The sequence below is a fragment of the Lemur catta genome, chromosome 5, assembly GCF_020740605.2.
Source record: "Lemur catta isolate mLemCat1 chromosome 5, mLemCat1.pri, whole genome shotgun sequence".
Lineage (NCBI taxonomy): Eukaryota > Metazoa > Chordata > Mammalia > Primates > Lemuridae > Lemur > Lemur catta.
This window is the reverse complement of record NC_059132.1, coordinates 75,347,636-75,373,271: the sequence shown is the minus strand read 5'-3', so window position 1 is coordinate 75,373,271 and position 25,636 is coordinate 75,347,636. Positions and strand designations below refer to the sequence as shown.

The window sequence follows — 25,636 nt, the reverse complement described above, 5'->3', positions numbered from 1 at the left end:
AGACAGAACAGGATGACAGAACAGTTAAAATTTAGGAGAAAAACCCTGAAAGCAAGGTGACATTGGAGGATATGAATCACACATCTGAGTATAATCTCTGCCCGATTACTTGGCTGACCACCAAACTACTCAGATGTAGGGATGACCCTCAGGGTATCAGGTTAAAAGAAGGGAACACCTAGAAGGTGAAAGAACTAAGCAAAATAAGTTGTTGCACACTATAAGGCAGATATACAGTAAGTCCTCATTTAATGTCATTGATAAGTTCTTAGAATCTGTGACTTTAAGTGAAATGCTGTATAATGAAGCCAGTTTTTTTTTTCTCAGCGATGTTATAATGAAATGATGTTGAAGGAAACTACGTTGAAAGAAATGATGTTATTCAAGGACCTGCTATATGTTGTTTTGCTTAGAGTTGCAGTTTCCAAGAACGTAGAGATGATGTTAAGTGAGGACTTAACTGTAGTTTGCAGTTTGAGTCCAGCCTATTAGAACCATGCAACATCAAAACCACACGGTTCTTTGAAGGACTGTAACAAAATCCAGAGTTGCTATAACATGTTATTTATAATGTCTGTTTTCAATAAAAAATTACTGGATATGCAAAGAAAGTGAAAATATGACCCATTTTCAGATAAAGAAAATCAATCAATAGTAACTAGCCCTGAGTAGGGCTAGGTACTAGATTTAGCAGACAAAGACTTTAAAGTAGTTCTAAATATAATCAGGAGAATTAAGGAAATCCTATGTTCAGAGAATTAAAGAAAAATACAGTTGGCCCTCTGTATCCATGGGTTCTGCATTTACAGATTCAACCAACCATGGATCAAAAATATTTGGGGAAAAATCCCAATACACAATGAAAAAATTATAATACAGCAATAAAAATAATACAAATAAACAATAAAACAGTTTTAACGAATGAGCACGTAAGGGATCTCAATAGAGAAACAGATACTCTAAAGAAGAAGTAACATAAAATTTTAGGGTTGAGAAAATCAATATTTGAATGAAATTTAATTAAGCAAAACAGCTGTTTGGAGATGGCAAAAGAATCAGTTAACTTAAAGACAGGTTAATAAAACTGATCAATCTGAAAAACAGAGAAAGGATAGAGCTGAGTGAACGGAGTTTGAGAGACCTGTGAAATAATATAGTATTTGAACATGCATCTAAATGGAGTCTTAGAAGGAGAATAACTGATGGCTGAAAACCCCCCAAATTTGGTGGAAAGCATCAATTTACATATCAGGAAGCCCAACAAAGTTTGAATAGATAAACATACACAGCACGTCCAGGCACATAAGTAGTCGAGCTGCTCAATGCCAAAGATATAGAGAAAATTTTGAAAACAGCAGGAGAGAAATAAGTTATCAGAAACAGTGGCAGCTAGAGAACATGAAATGGTATTCAAACAGCTGAAAGGAATAAAGATATCAAATAAGAATTCCATGTCCAGCTAAAATTGAAGATGAAGTAAAGATACGTTCAGATAAAGCAAAACTGGCAATTTTTCACCAGTTATCATTATAAGTAGTTCTAAAGGAAGTTCATCAATTTGAAGGAAAATGGCACCAGATGGCAAGTGCCATCTATAGGAAGAAATCAACATTGAAACTAGTAAATATGTAGTTTACTATTAATTTTTATAATTATAAAAAACTATTTTTCCTTATTTTAAAAACAATTACCTATGACTTGAAGCAAAAATTATAATGTTGTATTGTTAGGTTTATAATGTATGTATGAAAATGATACCTGAAAGGGTATTTTTTTCTGGCTTAATTTGCATTTCCCTGATGCCAAGTGTTGAACATCTTTGATATGTTTTTTTGGTATTTGAATATCTCCTTTGTGAAGTGTTTGATCAAGATTTTGAGAATTTAAAATTACACAGTAGTTAATACTACATGTCATGATAAGATATAACAAATTGACATGTTAAAAAGTCTTTTATGAACATGGTATATCTTTTATTTAGGTTATGTTTTAATTTCTCTCAGTAATGTATAGTAGATTTTTAAAAACTTAAAATGTAATAAAATATATATAACAAAATTTGCAATTTTAGTCATTTTAGGTGTGCAGTTCACTGGCATAATTACAGTCACAATGTTATTCATTCATTACTGCTGTTTATTTTGAGAACTTTTTCATTATTCCAATTAAGCAATAATTCCCAATTTCACCTTTCCCCAGCCCCTGGTAATGTCTAATCCACTTTCTGTCTTTATGAATTTGCCTATTCTGTATATTTCTTATATAGTAGCTCCCCTTTATCCGTAGCTTCACTTTCTGTGATTTCAGTTACCCACAGTCAACCGCGATTTGAGAATAGGTGAATATAGTACAGTTAGATATTTTGGGAGAGACCACATTCACATAACTTTTATTACAGCATATTATTATAATTATTCTATTTTATTAGTTATTGTCATTGATCTCTTGCTGTGCCTAATTTCTAAATAAAACTTAATCATGGTTGTATCTGTATAGGGAAAAGCATAGTATGTGGATAGAGTTTGGTACTGTCTGTGCTTTCAAATATCCACTAGGAGTCTTGGAATGTATGCCTTGTTTGATAAAAGGGAACTACTGTGCTTCCTGCCCTGCTCCTTTATTTGAAATCACTGCTGTATAAATATAAGGGCAATCTGCCTGTGATTTGACTCTCGTTGATCACCAGGGGAATGAATTAATTGCTATCTGTAAAAGGAGTCTTGGGAATGACTACTGGTTTTGTTCTTTGTACGATTTGACTACTGTTGTAGTTGATTTGGTTATTGTATAATACTAAAGTACCTTATTTGTTCCAGGGAGATGGAGCAAATTTAGCTTACTAGACAGAAGTTAGTGTGGAAATAGGTTCTCTGGAGTCAGCTTGATTGGAAAAATGGAAGTGCTGATGGTTTCAAAAATATGATGATAGTGATATCATCTCTTTGGTATAAATATTTTTCTTATAGGACTAGTGATTGAATGCTGATTTAGGTAGTAAAGTAATGTAATTGTAGTATGAATTAGCTATACTGTTTTGGTTAGTAACTTAGGCAGTAGAGAATACCACTTTCTTAGGCATGGTTCCTCACTTCTCATATGGGGCCTTTTCACTGTACCTTGGAGTGAATATGCAGAGAGGAAGTAACTAGGCCCTAATTTCCACAAGTTATATCACATCAGTTGAGGAACATTTTAATTGTGGTTGTCTAGCTGTGTTAGGGCTGTATTGGTTTTGCTTTCAGCTGTGCTACAAAATAGTAAAGATTGAATTGCTTATCTCTCTCTCATCACATGCTGAAACTTTCCTGTGGTCCACAGAAGTGGTATAGCAAACCGAACTTAGCTGGATTGGTTCCCCATTACAAGCTCTCACCCCTCTTTTTTCCTGCCTTTTCTTGTCATATCCATACTGCAAGTTCTGCCAAGTAAGAAGTAAGTTCACTCTTAATAGAGCTGGTTGACAAAGGAATTTTGTATATATGTCATATTGTTTGATTCTCTGAAAGGTAATTAGGGACAATGGTAGCAATCCAGCATGATATGCTCTTATTTTTAAATGTACAAATAGACATGTGTGAGATGGTGGCTTACCTATTATAATATTGCCTACTGAGAAGTATTTGACCTAGAGCCTAAATGTGTTGACATTTTAAAAGTCTCTGTGTTATGCTGGATCATGGATACCTGCCTCATTCTTTTTAGTGGACTGAGATGATACATAACTTCTACCTCTTGAGAATTAATGTCAAAAGGCAAGTGAAAAATTTATTAGATACTCTTGGAAGGTGAAAATAGATGTGCCTCATTACTAGTATAGTTCTTTTTGTGACCACTTTGTCAACCTGTTTAGAAATTAAATTTTAAACATCAAATTACAAGAATTTCCTGAACTTTCTCTTTTGGTAATGAGGGTGGGGAGGATATGGGTAGAAGAGAAATCCATTGGAAATTGAGTACCATCACCCTTTCTCTGTATCTTCTATCCAGAAATCTTTCTTAAATTCCGCAATATAAATGTCACATCTTTCATCTTTTGAGATTCTTTACTTTGTCTCCAGATTGTTCATTAAGATTCTACCAGATAATTAATTTTCAAAATTTAATTTCTCAGCTTCATTTCTATCTTCTTATTTTTAAACTTTAAAAAGTTCAATTTTATTGAGATATAATTAATGTATAATTTGATGATTTTTAACATATGTATATACTCATGAAACCATTACCGTATTTAAGGTAATAGATATATACATTACCCCCAAAAGGCTTTTTGTAATCTCCTCCTTCTCTCCTTCTCAGACAACCACTGATTTAGTTTCTGTTACTGTAGGTTAGTTTGTATTTTCTAGAATGTTCCATAAGTAAAATTATATAATGTGTCTCCTTTTTTGTCTGGCTTCTTTCCCCTAGCTCAGTGAATTTGAGATTCATCTGTATTGTTGGATGAACTGTCAATACTTTGTTCCTTTTTATTGGGGAGTAGTAGTCCTTTTTTGGATATATCACAATTTGTTTTTTTGCCTGTTTCCATTTGTATATTGCTTGATTGGGTTGTTAACAGTTTTTGGCTATTGTAAATCAAGTGGCCACAAACATTTATGTGCAATTTTTTATGTGGACATGTGCTCTCATTTCTCTTATGAGTGGAATGGCTGAGTCATATAGTGGGTATATGTTTACCTTTTGTAAGATACTGCCAAACTTTTCCAAAGAGTTTGTACCACTTAATATTGTCACCAACATTGTATAAGTGTTCCAGTTACTCCACATCCTCAGAAGATTTGGTATGGCCAGTTTTAATTTTACTTGTTTTAGTGGCTATGTAATGACGTATCATTGTGTTATTCATTTGCATTTCCCTAATGCAAAATTATGTTGGACACCTTTGCCTTTGCTTATTTGCCACTCATATATCTTCTTTTATTGAAGTGTTTTCTCAAATCTTTTCTTTAATCTTATTATTGGAGTGTTTGTCTTATTTATTGAGTTATAAGAGTTTTTTATATGTTGTAGATATAGTTTATTTGGTAACTTTTTGCAGGTTTCTCCCAGTTAGTTTATTTTTGTTTTTTACTAGTGCCTTTTTTAGTTCAAAAGTCTTTTATTTTGATGAATACCAGTTTATATTTTTTCCATTATACTTCATGCTTTTTGTGTTATATTTCAGTAGGCTGAGTAATGGCCCTTGAAAGATGTCCACATCCTAATTTCCAAAAGCTGTGTACATATTACTTTTTAGGCTATAAGAATTTTGCATACATAATTAAGTTAAGGATCTTGAAATGAGATTCTTCAGGTTAGCCCATTGTAATCACAGAGTTCTTATGAGAAGAAAGTAAAAAGGTCAGGAAAGAAGAGATGGGTGACTGAAACAGAGATTGGAATGATATCCTTTGAAGATGGAGGAAAGGGCCATGAGCTAAGGAATTCAGACAGTGTTCTAAAAGCTAGAAAAGATGAGGAAACAGATTCTGTTCTTGAGACTCCAGAAAGAACAGTGGCCTGCCAATACCTGATTTTAGCTCAGTGAAACTGATTTCGAGCTTCTGACCTCAAGAATGGTAAGATAAAAAATTTGTGTTGTTTTATGCCAAGTTTGTGGTTGTTACAGTAGTCATAGGAAGCTGATGCAGATTTTAGGACCTGTCAGTGGAGTGCTGCTGTAACAAATACCTAAAAATGTGGAAGTGGCTTTGAAATTGGGGAATGGGTAGAAGCTGATAGAATTTTGAAGAATTTGGTAGAAAAAGCCTAGTTTGCCTTGAGTGTACAGTTTTGAGGCCCCAGAAGGAAGTGAGGAGCACAGTAGAGAACCCTATATTACCTTAGAGAATACCTAAATCATCATAAAGAGATTGTTGGTAGAAATACAGACATTAAAAATGCTGCTGGAGAGGACTCAGAGGAAGGAACATGGTAAAGAAAGCCTGTATCTTAGAGAATACCTAAATCCTAACAAATGCTAGTGGAAATGTGAACTTTTGGTGGTGTTGCTAGTGAGGGCTCTGAAGGAAATGAGGAACATGTTATTAGAGACTAAAGGGGATCCTTGTTAAATAGTATAAATAACAGAAAGCTTACCTGAATTCTGTCCTAGAGTTATGCGACTAACTCTGTTTTGTCTTGCCTTCGTATGGTAGCAATCACTTGTGTATAAATTTGTTGTTCTATTCTGTACTTGGATAAAGTAGTTTTAATTAAAGTGGCAGATTTATATTTTTATATAAATTAAATTTATATTTTAATAAAATATTAGTATTCTTTAGAGCAAACATCTTGGTAGACTATATATACTTATTCTTGATATATCCATTATTACTAAAATATTTTTGCAGCTTCCTTTCAAATAAATGGTTATGTAAAAGTAATTTGCTTTAAAATGTTTAGTTTCTGAATTTCTTGATGACTTTTCTTTAAAAAGAACAATTTTAAAAAACACATTTTGAATTTATAAGTAATTAAGAAAACACATACACTAGTTTTATTTAGCGATGCTCATTTGTTACTGAAGAAAGTTATTTGGAAAGTGGAAGTGCCTTGATAGGATAATTTTAAATGGTAGCTTTTGTTAATGGCTAATATTTATTAGTGGATGTAACTATCAGTATCCATGCATTCAGTCTTTACCCTTTTCTTTCAAATCTTTTTCTTGTGTATTCCAGATTTTGTGTTTGTATTTTGGAAGGGGGATATATAAAAAAAAGTAATCAGTACTATATTTTTAACCATTGCTAAGTTGAAATCCAGTGTTTAAATTTAAAACAAAATTTAGTGCTATTTAGTGTGGAATTCCCAAATATTATAGTTCCCTCTTCTGTCTTTTCAGAGCTATTGCACCATAATAAATTTTTCAAATTCATTTCAACAAGTGTTTGAAAACTCCCATTAGATTTAAATTGCTATTTGATTCTCTGGAGTTAGGATTTCTGTGCTTGTTGTCTAGATTGCTAGTATTTCTGTTCGGGTTGGAATTTGGAATAGTCATTATTAAAAGTTATTTGTAGAAAATACTGGAGATTGGGGTAAAAGTTAAGTGATATAGTGAAGAAGCACACAATTTCAGAGTATAAGACACCTAACACAGTTTCTGCAAATCAGTGCATGAATGAAAAAGGGGCTTGGGGAGTTGCTCTTAAGTAAAAGAGGTATAAGAAACAGTACCATAGCCATACACAAAGAATAGTTCTCCTTTGGATTCTGTTTAGATCAAATTAGCGATAAAAGACAGCTTTGAAACAATCTGGAAGTTTGCATATTGACTAGTATTAGTTAATATCATGGAAATATAGTTCATTTGATGAGTATGTGTAGTGATTTTGTGAGTATGAAAGGCAATGGCCAAAGTATTTAATGGTAAATAATGATGTATGTGGGTGGAGGAGGTAGTAACATGATGTCTGAGATTTACTTTAAAATACCGTGGGTAAAAAATAAGAATAAAATATAGTCAAAACAATAGTGGTAATATATTGAGTAATTGTTGAATATGAGTGATTGGTAGATATATAGAGTTTCATTATACTCTTCATTCTATTTTTATATATATTTGAAATTTTTCATTTAAAAAATTCAAAATTTTGTCCACTGAGCATGTTTTTGCTGCCACTGCTCTTCTCCTAACATTTAAAAAAGTTCTAAAATCTTTTAACAATTCTATTTATATTTCCATTAAGAAAATGAGGCTTCTCCTGAACTCATCCTTCTTGTATTTTTTTTTCCTTAGCTATTATTCACCATCTATTAAAAAAACTAGTTTTATTTGTTACTTGTTTTCTCCCCTGGGATATAAGTTCAATGAAGACAGGAGAGATTGTTGCCTGTTTTGTATGTTGCTACACATTCATTATCCATATTTGCCTAGAATGTGGTAGGAGCTGAGTAAATATTTGAATGGATGAATGGGAACCAGAGCTCTAGAAGACATGGGATTTGGTCAAGGACAGAACCAAGGAGAACCCATTTGAAAATTAACCCTATAAGACATGCAGAAGAAAATGTGAGCTAACACATAAAAATTTAGGAGGGTGAGAAGTCATTTCCTCTGTTTGACTGTAAAGCCTTAATATATCAAGCATTTAACATATTCTCAGCAACAGGAATTACTATAAAGTAGTTAAGTTTTTATACTGTAATTTTTGATTTTCTTATACATATTCTTAGAAGTGTCTTTCCCCCCCTAATTTATTTATTTCTCAAAGGCAGTCCTTGAGATGTATTCTGTTTAAAGTACATATATTTCTTTGTAGGAAAAAAAATTACAGCCAATGTAAGTTTTAGAAAATGTTCTTATAATTTCTTTTTACATTAAAAAATACATAATTTCACATTTTCCCTTTCCTAACAACTGATTTTCTTTCTTTTTCAATGTACATGCATTTTTAAGTTAGATGTTTTTATTTTGCTCCATGAACTACTGGGGGTTATCCACTACTTTAAAAAAATGTTAGTATTTAACACCACTGTGAAACACAGCTGATAATAATTGTGCTCAAAAATGAAGATGACTAAAAATTGAGTGTTAAAAATGACACTGAAAATCCAGAAATATTTTATATTAGATATTCTAAAATGAGTATTTTTAGAGTCACTGCTTTAAAAATTACTGAGGTCATTTTAATAACCAAAACCATAAGCCTTGATTTACAGAAAAATGTGAGCAAAAATTTCTAGTGGTTCTCAATTTGTTTTGGTCTCTGGACCCCTTTAAAAAACTTTTACAAATTATTGAAGACTCCAAAGAGCTTTGAATTATGTGGGTTATATGTCTTAATTATTTTATTAGAAAATAAAAGTCAGAAGCTGAAAAAGTATTTATTACATTCATTTAAAAACAAGAGCTAGTTAGAGCTAATTACACGTTCACACAGTTAACATATTGGGGGGAAAATAGCTATGTTTTTCTGAAATAAAAAAAATTTAATGAGAAGGATGGCATTGTTTTTTACTTCTGCAAATATATGTAAAGTCTGGCTTAATGGAAGACAGATGCTCATATCTGCTTTTGCGTTCAGTCTTACATGCTATATAGTCTGAGGACAACATATATATATACTGAGAGATTCAGAGTAAAAAACATAAGTAACATCTTAGTATTATTATAAAAATAATTTTGATCTCATAGAGTCTTTGTAAGGGTTTCAGGAACCCCCAAGGTCTACATTTTAAGAACTACTGGAGTCATATCTCTCTGGGATATATGTGACAATATAGCATTCTTAAATGACAATATAGTGTTTTAAATTTTTTTACTATAATAGTGTCAGTCAGCTAAATTTTTATTTAATGCACTTTTACTTTTAGGAGAACTATTGGAGTTAACTTATGCTTATAATTTGAGCATTGAGGAAGGATGTGCTGTTACAGGGTCGTGTTTGTAGAATTCACATTTTTAGATTACTATTTAACAGAATGATCACCGTGTTCTTTGAAGTGAAAATTAATTCAATAGAAATAAATTGTTAAATTTTTTAAAACAAAGTTTGACAGAGTTACTTGAACTTTGTTTTTAAAAAATTTAACAATTTATAAATTGTTAAATTTAACAATTAAGGGGGAAATTAAGGGGGAAAGTAACTTTAAAATGCAGTTAGTTTATTGAAGAAATAGTCATGATGCTTAACTGTTATTAGCAAGCAAGTATTAATGTTTTCTCCTTTTTTTAAAACATATAGCTAGACAAAGTTAAATATTAACTTTTTTCTAAACAATATTCTTCTTTTTCTGATAATTTTAAAAGCTTTGTCTTTGTTGGTTTGCCATCTAGCTCCGTCTATATGCAACCTTAGAATCAATAGTACTGTACATCAAATTAGCTGACATGGAAGGAAAATAATAAATAATGAAAATAGCTCTTATTGCTTACAATATATTTTAGTTATAACTAATGTAAGATCCATGGGATATTGGTGTGGGGGATGAGAAGGATGAAGCATTACAAGTCAAGATATTTCACAAGAATTCTATACTTTTGGATCTTTTATTTCATGGTTTTGTTTAGAAACAATAGTGATGTTGACTGAGTAACTATAAGATATACTTTTATTAATGGCAGTATGCATTTGGAGGGATTTTTAATTGAAGCTTGTCTGTAATATTAGATATAAATGATTCATTTATAGGCTTTTGTTAACTAGAAAACTAATAAAAATCTCAAATTATTGTGGGCATATTACATATTTTTTGGCAACATAGACTGTGTCAGTTTTAATACTTGGTACTTTCTTCTTAACATTAGCATGATGTATTAATTTTTTCATTACCTTTTTAGCTTCCCCAGCTCGCACACTTACTAGGAGGAGCATCAGCAACAATAAGACCTTTTTCCCTAATGTGTCTGACATGCATTTAAAAATGTGACAGAGCAGGGTTATAGCTAGATTTTAGAAGTTCTTTTGTTAAATCATATAAGAAACTTAAACTGATAGTACTTCAAATTTTCCACATTATGTGCTCTTTCGATGAATAGCTGTCGAGCAGCAGCACAGGAGAAGCAGAGTTCTTGGCAATACCAGCTCAATTGCATCTGCAGATGAGGATTTAAAATTCTCTGCAGCAGACAGTACCTCCAGCAGGCGAGTAAAAGGTTACTGCATTATTTTGCTTGTTTGTTTCCATAGCCTTTATCTACCAAAGGGTTTTTAAGAAATTCAATGTGAAGTGCATGTCTGTTTTTAGATATTCTGGAAATTGATTTAAGTATAACATGAATATCAAAGGGGCAGTGCAAGGTGAAGGCAGAGACAATACTGGCTCTTTTTAGCTTTAAACCAGGGAAGAAATTGAGCATGAGACATATACAAATAAGGAACATTTCAGTGCCACAGAAAATAGGAAGTTTAAAAAATATACATTTTAATTCAAGGTGTTTATTATTACATTTAGTTTTTAGACTGTCTTCCCCCAAAAGAGTGCTATTAACAAAGATTGGCAATCATTGGTCTATGATTGTTTATTAAGTTACAATTATTTGAAGTATGGGAAAACTATAAAGTATTTGTTAATGTGACTCTCCTTTGTCTTGGAAATTTTAATATGGATTAATTACATGGTGTAAATAAATACCTTTATGCATTACTGGCAAAGGTAGAATGCTTAAGTATAAAAGATATTACAGTATGACAAACATACATAATACTATTGCTTATGTTTTCAGGTTTTGTGGTTTAAAAAAATCTTTTTAATGACATGCAGATAAAGAAGTGGGAGTAGATTCAATATCAAAACAATTAGGTTTTTTTTTTTGAATCAGGTTTTTGATGGCTTTTCACTTATTGTCAATACCTGCCTATTTAGCCACATGTCCTTTGTTTTCATTAAAACTCTTTGACATTTATGATAGCAGGGGCTTCCTTGGATTATCTTGTTTGTTTATTCCATCATTATCTGTACCAGCATTTTTGCTATAGAATTTTATTGCGCATTACTTCTCAAGTCTAAGTACAATATTACAGAGGGAATTTTTTTACTTTGCATATCTTATTCAACCACCCTCCTGCCCTTGCCCCCCAACCCTCAAAGATTTGTATTAGCTACTATCTAAATTTTGTTTGTTTAAAAAATATTTAGGCCTGTGTTTCTGCATTTTAGACTGAATAATAAGATTGAAAACAATTTTGTAAATCTATAGTATAGAAGTAAAATTAGTTGATCATTCTTACTGTGAATGTTTGGCAGGCTTCTTGAATTGTAGAGTCATAAAAGGTCAGCAGTTCTGATTGGTAACTTAAAGCATCCGTCCAGTAATTTGCTCCCTGTTGTTTCTCAAAGCAGTGCAGCAGCAGTTCTTTTCCAGATATTGAACGGTTCTTGAACAGTGTGTGGGGACAGGGAGGGGTGGGGCTCATTCCTGTTGGTTGTTGAAATAGTGTGCATTTACAGAGGGAACAGGTTGGATAGGCTGAGCTGAAGGAGTAGGCAAACAGATCTAAACTGATGGAAGACAGAAAGTGGTTAGTATAATTTTGGGGTGCCTTATCTTGAGTTTGCTCCTTTGTTAAGTACTTGAGCTTTAATATAGAACAGTTTGAAATATTAAAGGACCTTACCTTCTTTCCAAAGAGTAGCTGGGAGACTTCTGTTTTTAATATTGAGTATTTCTTGGTGATGAGTTTGTAGCTGGAATCTTCTGTAAGAAAGCTGTTTTTTATTCTTTTTTAGCAGTGTTTCTTTCAGCCAGAGAGCTGCAGAATGAGACAGTTAGACAATTTTAAGTATATATGGGACATTAGCAGTTCTGATTTTTTAAGTCAAATTCTCATCTAATGAGCAAGTCAATGTGTGGCTGTGGCTGCAGCATTATTTCTTCTTTAATGAAGAGGTTGAGCCGTTCGACCTGCTGCTCCGATCTGTTCTCTTGTAGCCATACATCAGACCAGTTGCAGAGATTATCCATCGAATGTCCCAGGCAACCAAAGGTAACTACATAGATTTATTTCTAATAAAAATATACAATTAAAATGGATGCATTATAACTAGGACCAAATGATTAAAAATAAAAAACCAATTAAAGATGTTCTTAGCAGTTTTCTTGACCTTGCAGTAGCTATCCAATATCATTTTGTCATCATCAGATTGTGTAGCAATGGAAATGCACTGCAGTAATTGATTTTGTAATAGGATCAGGTGATTTACTAGCTGCACTGACAACCACTTGCTTGCTTGCTCTGAGCTGTGGAGCACTTTAATGGATGTTGTGATTGCAGCTTGGAGTTTTGATGTGAGACTGCTGGCCACTTAAAGCAGCCACACTTATTTTTTAAATTAGAATAGTTTTTCTTTTCTTTGCTTTAAAATTTGGGTAGCTTCAGGAATTTTGTAGTTAATTTGAGTGCCTCCATGAAATTTTAGAGATTACATATTATTTCACTCATCAATTCATAAAAAGTTCATGCTATGCCTAGCCTTGAATATAATAAAATGTAGTCTCTCTATTCCATATTCCTAGCTCAGCATCTACATATGTATCAACATACTCTGGTATTGACCATGAAAGCACATCTCTAAAACATAAGAGTTTATATTAACTATCCTATGCTATGTAAATGAAGTAGACTATTCTTAACATTTATAAATTTCATCAGTTTTAAACTCTAGTGTTCATTATAATGTTGGAATGATGGGAAGGTTCTTGATCTAGTGCGTTGTGCTAGAGTTGTTCTATATCTTTTTTTGGTCTTTTGCATTCTTAGTGGTTTCATTGGTTCGACAACATTTAGGAAATCTGAGTTGTGTCATTTCTAAGGAATATTGATGAAAACATATAATAGCTATTTTAAAGTAGTGTTTAAGGATATAGCAAATTAAAAATGTAATATCTATGATTATAAATTTCAAAGTGATTATGTTTTAATAATTTTTGTTTTCTTGTTTCTTCTATGACTTTTAAACAAATGATCAATTACAACTTAAAAGTATAGGGCTAATGCTAACTGTAGATTAGAACTAACTTTGCAGAGTTCAGGTAACAAAGTCAGGTGTCGTCCAAGACTTTGACTACTTTAAAGTTCTGCTTAGGGCTTTATATTAGGAAAGAAAATAAACTCTCTTCCCCTTCTTCCCTTACCAACACCTCTACCTCACTCAAAGTGTTTTGTACAGAACCTGGCACATACAAATACTGAAATCTATATCATTCACTATTTATATTCTTGACATAATAGAGACACTATTTCTCCTAACCAGATCTAAAAACATTTATAATAATTAAATAATATTAATAATTTTCCATAGTAGAAATCAAGCATAAAATTACCATTATATGTGATATTCAAACCACCATGTGAAGAGAGTTTTCCTTTTTGATGTACTCACTCACCGTTAGTGTTTGAGGCTAGTGTTTCTTGAAAGATGAAAGTATTGCCAGTTATCATTCTGTACTTTTTCCCTTAATTCAGATACTTAAAACATTTATTATGGAAGATTGTAATATACTTTAAACATTAGTGTTTGTAGTTGTTTTATTATTCAATAGATAATAAGTTTATAGATTCCTCCCTTACCCCCCCCCACCCAAAAAAAAAAAACCATTCTGTGAACACTGATAAAGCAAATACAAGGATATTAGTATCATTTGATATTTGGTCAAGGGTGTGTCTAAATTTCATGTATATATAGAGAAAATGTTAAATGATGGACTACCAACAAATTAATCATGAATATAAGTTTCACTGGAGTGGTGTACATTAAAGCTTTTGTGGGTTTTTTTTTGTTTTTGTTTTTTGCAGTGGGTTGACTAAATAGGAAGAGAGAAAGTGAATTCTAGAGTGTTGACTACTCTTTTAAGGAGATTGGTTATGAAAGATAGAAGATACTGTGATTGTTCTGTAATTAGACAGTATTTCATGTAAAATAAGTGGTGGCTATACTTTGTGAAGTGGAGCTGCCTTTTCTTTTCTAAAGGGCCCCAGATCAAGCATTAAAAGACCTGGATTTAATTTGGCTTTGCCACTAATATACTTGATAACCTTGATCAAATTATGTATGACATTTTAAGGTCCCTTAAACATACTCTTAAAATGTCCATTAAAAAGAAATCAATTTACCCTTACCAGTGTGAGGTAATTATAATACTTCACCTTGAAGCTATAGAAATTGGAGTTAGGAAGAAGGATGAAATTTCTTAAAGAACCAGGTTGTAGGTGGTATTAAAATGTCTTCTTTCTTTTTTCATATCTTTTTGGGGGAGAAGGAGTACATGTTTTTGCTAAGAATACTGTTTTATCTTTCTGATATCCAATATTACCTAAATGGGATAGTTATCCTAGAAATTATCCTAGTGGTTACAGTAACAGAACTGGGATTAAATTCTGGCATTACCAATTTTTCCTAGGCTCTCTGACAAAAGATAATGTTGTTAAAGAGTTTATTCAGTATCTAGCATATTTTTTAGTAATCACTTTTTCAAGAAAGGTAGCCATTGTGTTATTAATGCTTTCTCCATATATGCCTGTTGTTGCCCAGGGAAAGTATTTTGTGCATTGATTGAATTAGGTGCTTCGGCAGTGATGATCATGTAATAATAATTATAACAAACATTTATTTAACCTTTACTTTGGACCAAGTACTATACTAAGCACTTCTATGTTAATTATATCACTTATGAGAAAGATACTCTCATTATTTTTAAAGGTGAGGAAACCAATGTTAAAACTTGTAAAATACTTGCCCCCTCCCACCAGATTATGGTAAAACACCGTAATACACTTTTCCAGTACAGGTTGAGCATCCCAAATTAAAAAATTTGAAATCTAAAATGTTTTGAGCACCAACATGACACTCAAAGGAAATGCTTATTGAAACATTTTGGATTTCAGATTTTTGGATTTGGGATTTTCGGGTTTGGGATACTCAACCATAAGTATAATGCAAATATTCCAAAATCCAAAATGAATCCAAAATCTGAAACATTTCTGGTTCTAAGCATTTCAGATAAGAGATACTCAACCTGTATTTACACTTTCAATTAATCTGTGACAGCAGAGATGAAGCTAGATTTTAATCTGAAGACATTATATGATTACCTGGTTTTTGGATCTTGAATAAGAAATAAGTGATTTTTTTCACCTCTTACTCATAAGTAATTTATATTCAATAATTATTCATGTAAAGCATATTTGTACTCTTGAGTAGTGTTTCTCAAGAGTATGGTTCACTTTGGATGATAGTTAAAAGTACAAATTAAATGAACGTCAGGGCCCGTTGACAGAATCACTGGAATAGAATCCAGGGGCCTTCATTTTTAAACATTTCATATGATTCTTTTGTATACCAAATTTTTAGAACCACTGATGTTGAGAATGTGGTTTTCCTTTTCCGTTATGTTGTCTGTCAGCTTTCCTTTCTTTAAGAATTGGTTTATAAACCATAGCTGATTTGTAAAATCATCCTTCAGAGTGTTAAAAAAACAAACAATTTTGAAATGGAATGAGCAATCTCATACACTAATGGTGAAGTGTAAATTGGTACTTCTGTGGTACTGTTAAGGATGTGTTTAAGTAGGATTAAAAGTGTTCATAAAGTTTTGACTCCGTAAACCTACTTCTAGGAATTTATCCTCACAAGATAATCAGATTCACAGGAAGATTAAGGTCTAAGGATGTTCATACCATTATCATTACAATGGTGAAAAACTGGAAACTTTTCAATTTCAAACATGACAGAAATGGTTAAATTAGTTTTCTTATCCAGCCTTAAAATGTTATATTGGAAAGATCATTAAAGATTTAGGAAAATGCTCATGATTTAATGTAAAATCTCAAAAGAAGGATATAAAATTGTGGTTATACATACATACACATACATAGAGTGCATATGGTACTAGGTTAACCATATGAAATTACCGTTTTTTTAGGTTGAGATGGTTGAATATCAGCCTTTTCATGTAGTTTAACCTAAATATGATACCAATTTTTAAAGTATGTATTTGTTATACATTGTAGGGAAGGAGACTGGAAGGAAATACAGCAGATTTATAAAGGGATTATCACTGGATGATGAGATTATAGGTAATTTAAAATATTTCTTCTGTATGTGTCTATATTTTCGAATTTTCTACTAAATCTTAGATTAAAGTAAATTACTAACAAAACCAGTTATTGGAAACAGTTGCAAGGTTTCTGTAAATAACATTAAGTAAATTTCTATAAATCTTTTAAGCAAGCATAAAGATTCCTCTGTACTGATATTCTTATCTCTTTTATTTGCTATTGAGTCTATTTATGGCAAATGGAGCGTATATACCTGTACCCACTCACCAAATTTTGATTGAATTTTAATCTGCAGTAGAAAATATGCTTTTAAAGAAAAGAAAGAAAAGTACCTATTTTAAAAGTTTTTCTTTATTATTGGATTCTTAAAGATCACCAACTATATGTAAGAGTTGGGTAGCAACTTTAAGCAAAAGGCTCTGTTTTAGGTCATGTTGTTTTCAATTATAATTTTAATTGTAATTTAATGAATTCATAAAAGTAGATTTTTAAATTAGTAATCTATATATTATCTTTAGTTTAAAAATTACTGTGTTTTTCTGAAAGGAAGATATTTCTCCCTACCCTCATATGCCTTAATGGATTAATTTTAAAATTATGGCTTACTAAGAATAATATCTACCTTGTTCTGATTATCTACTATATGCCAATTATTGCGTGCTTTATATTTTAATCCTCACCCAAAACTTATCCATTAGACATAAGCTTTATTTTAGTGTTAAGGAGACATTGAGACTATTACAAACTTGCCTGAGATCATAGTAAATGGTGGATCTAGGTTTCTCCCTCAGTGATGTCTAAGTTCAGGGCCCATGTTCTTATCCTTGATATTCTCCTGGTTGGTCCATCTGAAGCTTGAGTGTTCGTAACTTGGGAGACAAGGAAAACTATTGCATGAACCTGCCTAATTCAGACTATCAAACAATAGAGCAAAGTATACAGTGAGTAATTATTTCTCATTTTTACTCAACTACTTGGTAGCTGTCCTTTAATCTGGGCAGTACATATGTCATTTCTGGAATTTATTGATAGCCTGCTAATAGCTAACTTCTTGTGCAAACCACTGGAAATACTAAAACAGTGAAGCCAAAAATTGCTTTCTTAGAGTTTACAGTTCTAATGGGAGAGACAGGCAACAAAACAGTTACTAGGTATTTTAGAAAATAAATGTAGAATAGAAGCTGTTGGAATATAATGTTGTTAACTAATAATATTTGGGAGTAGTGGTGAGAGGTACTTGGGAAGCCATCTTGGAAGAGGTTAATTTAGAAGGTACTATAGATTTTATATTTGCAACGGGCCTAGGAATTTGCATTTTAACAAGCACCCCTACCTCCAGAATGATCTTTAATCCCATTGAAGTTTAAGACCCACCACTGTAGATGGTAGTTGATGCTATGAGAGTGGATATAATAGCTTTAGAGGAGAGCATGTAGAATGAGAAATGAGAAGTCAGTAATCTGAAAACAACAGCATTGCAGTGATGAGTAGGGAAAAGGCCTGAGAGGAAAAGGGGAGTATCTTAGATGCTAATTACATACATGAACTAGATAATGGCAGATAGTAGAAAAGAAAAATAGGAGTTGGAAAGGGAATGCATCTAAGGAGAAATAGTTTATAATTGCGGACTGTCAAAAAGGCCATAAATTTTATTCTCGGTTTTACCAGAAATTATCACTGTGTTTTTTGTGAATTAAAATCATTACTCTGGGCTTTACAGTACATTTTCTCCTGTCCTTTTAAGTCAGAACTTACATGTGTATGATGTATAAATTGGCACTAGTAATTGTACTATGGCCCCTACAGGGTGTATTGAAAGTAGTCTACTATAATGAAGCTTTTTCATTGGATCAAGCTGCCTTTTAGATTAGATTAATGTGACAGTTATGATTAATATATAAAAAGTGATATCTCTTAGTACCTAGTAATAGTATTGGAAATGTCTTGGATTTTGTATGAAATTGCAAAACTTCAGAGAAAGAAGAGTGTCAGGATTCTGATTGAGATTCCTTTTTTTGTCCTTGAGAAAAAAATGTTATTCTTTACCCCAAGACATGTGATTGAGAGTAAATAAAGGGCATAGTAGCTCATGCCTGTAATCCCAGCACTTTAGAAGGCTGAGGCAGAAGAATTGCTTGAGGCCAGGAGTTCGAGACCAGCCTGGGCAACATAGCATGGTGGCACACACCAGCAGTCCCATCTACTGGGAAGGCTGAGGTGGGAGGATGGCTTGGGCACAGGAGTTGGAGTTTGCAGTAAACTATTACCGTGCCACTGCACACTACCCTGGGTGACAGAGTGAGACTGTGTCTCTAAAAAAAAAAAGTGAATAGAAATCATAGCAGTAACCTTTTAAAGATAATGTTTAAGAAACAAGTTTAATGTTTTTTTTTTAAAAAGTAAGTATAGGAACAAAGGGTTGTAACCCATTCTGCCTCTGTATAGGGAAGTAATTCCTAAATTTCAGAGTTGACTGGTTGTTGAAAGTCATAGCAGTCTCTCCTCCAAATAGGGCCTTCTAAAATTTATTTCTTAGAATCATATATGGGTTAATTTTCAGATATAATTTGGCATAACCAAGAAGTCCTTGGTTACTCAAAAATAAAGATTGGAAATAATTGCAATATAGCCTTTGCTCATTGCATATTTTATGATACTGACGGTTGCTTTGCCCTTTATTTTAATTCTATGACTAGAATTTTACTAAGAATGAATTGAAAAGAAAATTGAATTTTGTTATTTTTTAATCTGAATGGTTGTATGGGGGCAACTCTTCCTATTTATGAGGCTTCACTCATTTACGTTGGTTTTGCATTAAAATTAAAGCATCAATGTCATATACTGATGAGGGATAAGAGTGAGATTAAAGAATTGAACTTTTAAGCCTGAGGGGCGTGATTGACGGAGCAGGTTTCTGGAGGAGGTGTTTTAGGGGGTAGACAAAATCAAAACAACAGGTGATTTTAGTTTTGGAAATGATAGGTATCACTTTTTCCCCCTCAGAGACAGGAGAGAAGGAAGGAGCAATAAAGAAACAAGCCTTTGAGATTCAGAGATATCACAAGTTGACAACTATGTACCACTCTATCAAAGGTACCTCTTACCTCTGTAAGGAGAGGAAAATACTCATTTAGCAGTACAAATTCTAGTATCTTAATAAACATTTTATTTTATGAAGGACTATGTAATTTTGATTCCTATTTTCCTTATCATAGTGAAAATAGTACTTGATCGATGTTTTTATTATTTTTATTTCAATAAGAAAGATATATTGCCACTTCTATCTTAAAAAGTTTACGTAGAAGAGACATGACTCATAGTGAAAGTTTTTGAAAACAAATCTTTTATGTAAACTCAAATAGTAAAGAAAGAAAAACAGAGTTTCAGAGTTGTTACTGGCCTTTTGTTAATCCTCCAGGCAGAATTTGATTCAGAATGTTATATAATATAATAGTAATGAACCTGAATTGGCAGAGAGAATAGAAAGTGGTACAAATGGTCACAGTCCAAACAACATTGTATATACAGTAGATAGAATGTGATTTAGGTTAGAGGGTGGGGTGAGGAATGCTTAGATTGCATCTGTTTACTACGCAGTATACCTGTTCTGTTCAGGGTACCATTTTCTTCCTTTTTCTGCCAGCTTCTATATCCCTTCCCCCCATTTTTAAAGTGGTGGTCATGTTCTACTGTTATTTTTAACTTAAGTGATTTGAAATTTCAGGGTGTATCTTTTTCAGAGCATAATAAAACGTGCTTTAAAAATACCTAATGTAAAATAAAATTTCAGGCAAAAAATTGATAACTTTTAATAGCTTGTATTACCAAAATTAAATTTTGATTAGGGTTTGACATTTTTTTAAATATTAGAATCCTCTTAGACGTATGTTGCCAGCAGAGATTTAAATACTGAAGTCAATCTATGTTGTTGTTCAACTTAGTAAAGAAATGTATTCTTTGTAACCAGAGTAGGTACATACTATTAATACTTTCTCCTTAATACTTTGAGATTTTCATAAAGAAATAATTTCACATGTGCTATACTGTAAACTAAAAAGATTACCCTTATGGGAAAAATCTGTATCATTCTAATGGATATCATGCTCTTTGTGGCATTATTATAAAATTAAAGACACTGACTCAAAATGCTGAATTTTTTTAAACACATAGTATATACCAGATTTTAAATTTAATTTGGCATAAGAAGTCACATATTCTACCTTGGTTATCGCAATCTGTATCCTTATGTGTTATTGCCTAATTTTTATTCAGTCTGAGTATTTTACTCCAACCCTTTTAATAAGTATTTCTTAAGCCAAAAACAAAAATTCCGGGAAGTACTTTAGATTGACTGAAAACAATTTTAAAGTGTTTAGCAGCAGTAACCTTTAATCTCTCAGTGCAGATTGGCTTTATGCCATAGCAGCATATCCTAAAGAAGTAACGCAAGGTCTAAACAAAAGCAGGTGGTAACACTGGGATTCCTTAAATAATGTAATGCAGGGGATTCTGTTATAAAGCAATATATTTGTGCACTCTTAAGTATGTTTACAGTCAGTCCCACATTTCTACTACTGTTTAGTTAATCAAAATACTGTCTTTTGCTTGAACTATCTCAGTAGCAATTCTAGTTATCACCCTGTCTTTTGTTTCCCCTCTCATTACTCTCTGTATCACTACCAGCATGTGGAATATCAACACCTTAGTAGCAGTTTCCAAACTTTTTACATGCTGAACCCTTTGCTCAAATGAAAGCAAAATATTAAACAGGTAAAGGGAGACCTTATGGCAGGTGTGTGTATGTATTGGGGTGGGGGGGACACAGAATTAGCAACTCCTGAGTGACTGCAGGACTTCCGTAAACCATTAAAATCTGAACTCTGAAGCACAATACATAAGCCATTCCTAATCTGGTCTCAGCCTCTATCCATACAGACGTTTGTCTGAAACTGTACGTTTCCCAACAATATTGACGTATTATTTCAGTATGTTATGTGCTCTCCATGTCTATATGTTTGCAAATTATGTCTCCTCTTAACCTCTTTGACGTATTTCTTTGACCACCCTTTATTAATCCTACTGTCAAGGTAAGTCACCTTATTTCCTCTATTTCTCTGTGTCACAGAACTATTGAAATAGGTCAGCACGGGTCTTGAATACAAGGACTTCCTTTCGCCTTTATAAAAACATCAGTAAATAGTTGTGGAACATTCAGGAAAAAGTTGGGGAACATAGTAAGAGAAAGTAATGCAGTAACTTTCAGGTTGACAAAGGGGTAAGTTAAAGGACAAAGGATAGATTTGATGAACATATTGTGAATTACCTTTTTTATATACATTATAGGAAATAGAGGGCTAGAAAAGCGAACATGCTTGCCGTTGTAAATGTCTTACCTTCCAGTTCCATGAAGAACACAGGAAATACTTTTGCTATTTCCCCTCTTTTTGATGTTAATTGGGACCATGCATCAAGTATCTATTACAATTCTGAGCTTTAAAATGCAAAGATACACTCATGCATACATACAGAGAGAGAATAAATAATAGGCTCTTTTCCACATTCAGGAAGTGATATGCAACTGTCCATATCACACTATTACTGTCTGTAGGTAGCTGTCCCTCGGTATCCTCTGGGGATTGATTCCAGGACCCCCTGCAGATACCAAAATCCACACATACTCAAGTTCCTCAGTCATGGAACCCACATATACATAAAGTAGGCCCTCTATATATGTGGTTTGATATCCATATCCATGGTTAGTTGCAGATGCAGAATCCACAGATGCGGAGAGCCAACTATATTTATTGAAAAAATCCATACATAAGTGGACCTGCATAGTTCAAACTCATGTGAAGGGTCAACTGTACTCTATTCTTGTAATTTCTAAAAGCATTAACCAGCAAATACATATAAAATTTATGGGGTAATTTTTCTGTTTCCTAGAAAGTATTCAATAATAATTCTCACAGACTAAAAAACATAGTGAATATAGATTTTTAATGCATGAAAATGTTAGTGTCTATCTTAAATTGTTATGGATATTTCTATTTCTTTGTGGTAATTCAAGATTGAAGTCTACTTCTGGAAAAGACTCTGAGTAAACAGATCCTTCTTACAGGTATTTTTGGTTGAGTACTGCTGTTACCATGACTTCAGTGTTTGCCATTTGAAAGATGAAATCTGTCCAAAGACAGGGCAAATAATCACAGAAGTCATTCATGTGCTTATTCATTCATTCTTCATTCAAATTTTAATTGAGCAAAAAAGTGGGTTAAAGAGAGTCAACTAAAGATATGGGAACGGTTAACATGAAAAGGTACTCAGTAACATTAGCCATCAGGGCGATGCAAATTGAAACCACAATGCCATATTGCTTCCCATCTATAAAAATAGCTAAAATTAAAAGAAACCAGACACCACCAAATGTTGGTGAAAATAAGAAGCAACTGAAGCTCTCAATACATGGTTGGTGAGAGTATAAAATGGCACCCAAACTGTTTAAAACCATTTGGCAGTTTCTTATAAAAACACATACCTACCATATGAGCTAGCCCATACACTTCTAGGTGTTTACCCAGTAGAAATGTCCACAAATAGGCTGGTACAAGAATGCTTATAGCAGCTTTATTCAGAATAGCCAGAAACCAAAGACAACTCAAATATTCATCAAGAAAAGAATGGATAAATAAAGTGAGGTATATTCATACAATAGAATACCACAGAGAAATAGGAAAAAATGAATTTCTGATACATTCAACAAAATGAATGTCAAAAACAGTATACCAAATAAAAGGAGGAGACACAACAGAGTAACACTGCGTGATTCCATTTATATGATGTTTGAAAATCCACAAAACTAATCCATGGTGGTAGAAATCAGGACAGTAGTTATCTAAATATGATACGGATTGATTAGAATGGAACATGAAGGAAGTTTCTGGAGTGATAGAAATATTCTATATCTTGATTAAAGTATTGGGTACATAGATATGTTTTTCAAAAACTCACCTGTATAGTCCACTTTATATAAAAAGTACCCCAAATAAAAATATATATTAATTGAAGACATTGCAAAACTTTTGTCTTCTTTGACTCTCCCACTGTGTGCCTGTTCCCATGTAGAAGGCGGTTTTGGTCTTCTTTTCTTCAGTCTCATTAGTTGGGGCTTCCCTCTACTACCACCAGATATGATGACATCAGAAAGCCAGGATAAGAGAAAGCCAGGTTTCTACTTTAACAGGCAAGGGGACAGTTTTCCCAGAGTCCACAACTCCAGGTATTGCATCAGCGCATGGTTCACTGTGAAATGTTTTCTAGGGTGGTAGAGAGACATGTGACTGAAGAATATGATAGGACCAAATAAGCAACTATATTAGAAGAAACAGCATTTGAAACTACTACCTAAAGAACGAATGACTACAGGACCAGACAAAACCAGAATCTGCCAAATTTCAGAAATAACTCAGCATCTTTAAGGGAAACCTCAATACCATCACACTGAGACTCTGAAGAGTAGCAAGTACTCGATTCAAATCCTTTTACTATGGGCTCTATACTCTGTCTCATAGTCATTGTGCGAGAAGGTTTTGAACTTCAGAATCAGCCTACTGCTGTAATATAGAAAGTTTATTATCTGTAGAAAACTAGTGAATCTGTTTTATTTAAATAGGGTTCCCATCTCAGCATAATTTTGACACAGTAGTTATTACTTATTGTGGACCACAAGGAGAAAAAAAAGTCTTCTTGTTATTTACTTTTTAAATTTAGGAATTTTTTTCTCATTTACTACTGCTTGATACCCTCTTGCCTGGGTTCTTGGGAAGTTTCATTCAGTAAGTATTGTTAAATAAAAATTATGGGAGGCCATTTTTTGAACTGTACTCCTGCACTAGGCCCTAACAGACCAGACCAAACTAAAATGTAATGCCACATAATCAAAATGAATCTTTAAGGAAGGAGACAGATCTCAAAACAGACCAGTTTTTCCTGAAAACAGGAGATTCCGGTCTACCTGAATCCCCTGTCCTTTGACCCTTACAAAAAAGTAAACTGAAGTAACCTGATGTTATCCAATTTTTTTTTCTATTGTTCTATTTCCTTGTTCCCACCTTACAAAACCCCCTTGTTCTGCTATTGCATAGTGAGACTTCTCTCTCTCTTACGATTCATGAATCGCAAATAAAAGTTATTATTAGATCTATAACTAAATTTGTTGTAGTTTGTCTTTTGATGGTATGCTGTTAGAACTCAGGAATATCCATGCTGCTTTTACTTCATCATCATCTCATTTGAAAAGCTCCTGCTTGGATTTCTTTTCTTGATCTCTGAGGCAAAACAGTTACCTCATTTAGATGAATATGCCAGACAATCACTATTCACAGATAGACTCTCAGAAACAGCCATTCCATCTTCCTCTAAAGATTCTTGGCAGGAAGACTGAGAGATCATACTGAGGAAGATACTGCCTGATCGTGTCATATACAGTGTGGTTTCAGGAAGTGTTTCTTTGAATGGAAAAAGAGAAATACTTAAACTGTAACATGTGTCAGGCACTGGGGATACAATACTGACCAAAGGCATAAGCCCTACAAAATATAGACTAGAGACTGTAAAGATACTAATTTTATAAATTGTGAGGAAAAAAATCCACCCTAGTTAGTCCTTTGTAAGATACATAGATAAGAAAAATTTCTAAAAGGTACATAATTATAGTAGAAACTAGGCAAAATGAACATTCTAGCCTGGTTCCATCTCTGCCAACTAATGTCCTTGTCTTTTGGTATACTATGGTGACTGAAAATGTAAAAAACCATCAACCCCAACAAAATCTAAAAAACAAAAACATCTAGAACATTAATCTAACACCAAGAAACATTATAACCAACTTAAAACTGTTCTTTTTTCTTTCTTTTTTTAGTACAGACTGAGAGCTATTATTTTTTAAATGGTAAGAAATATCATGATTTTCTTACAAAGATCTTTTCTATCCATGTAGAAATAAAGCAACACTTTCATTACGATTAAATCAGTAAACTAGAACCCTTATGTAATCTGTAATTTTTCACACAAGAAATTTTTAAAATTTTTCAGGTTATAGAACAGTATTTCTGGGCAAACCTAACAAGGCAGTAGTTGTAAAACATTCTCAAACTCCA

The 25,636-nt window shown here is 32.8% G+C and overlaps 1 protein-coding gene across 3 annotated transcripts in view; it reads left to right on the top strand.

Annotated features, from left to right (window-relative positions):
- Positions 1 to 25,636, top strand: part of FBXW7 (F-box and WD repeat domain containing 7) — a 186,577-nt gene that overhangs the window by 57,136 nt on the left and 103,805 nt on the right. The window contains exon 4 of one of the 3 annotated variants that reach the window (XM_045552117.1): positions 16,434 to 16,499. The exons of the other annotated variants lie outside the window; for them this stretch is intronic. The gene's annotated coding sequence lies outside the window, so the exon portion shown is untranslated. The remainder of the gene's footprint in view (positions 1 to 16,433; positions 16,500 to 25,636) is intronic. 3 annotated transcript variants of the gene reach the window in all.